This window comes from Hyla sarda, chromosome 1 (genome assembly GCF_029499605.1).
Source record: "Hyla sarda isolate aHylSar1 chromosome 1, aHylSar1.hap1, whole genome shotgun sequence".
NCBI lineage: Eukaryota > Metazoa > Chordata > Amphibia > Anura > Hylidae > Hyla > Hyla sarda.
In genome coordinates this window covers 495,526,165-495,526,636 of record NC_079189.1, presented here as the reverse complement: position 1 = coordinate 495,526,636, position 472 = coordinate 495,526,165, and positions in this window count along the sequence as shown.

The following is a 472-nucleotide window of genomic DNA, read 5'->3' as shown; positions in this document are numbered from 1 at the left end:
AGGGAGGGGCGATGTGGGCGTGGCTTATAGTGAGTGACGTCACGTGGAGTCAGTGAGACGACAGTGTTGGAATGTGGGGACGCGGAATGTGAAAAACTTCTAGTAAAGAAGTAATGCTCGTCCCGCCTGCCTGTAATGTGCTGCAGTGACTGGCTGCGTTACACATGGGGGAGATTTCTCAAAACCTGTCCAGAGGAAAAAGGTGCTGAGTTACCCATAGCAACCAATCAGATCGCTTCTTTCATTTTTTTTTTAAATTCCTCTGAAAAGTGAAAGAAGAAATCTGATTGGTTGTTATTGGCAACTCAGCAACTTTTCCTCTGGAAAGGTTTTGGTAACTCTTCCCCATAGAGTGCACAATAATACTACTCATCATACCTTACTAAGAAATGGGGCAGGCAGCAGGAACCTTGTAGGTTATATTTATGTATGACAGTGATCTCCAAACTGCGGACCTCCAGGTGTTGCAAAA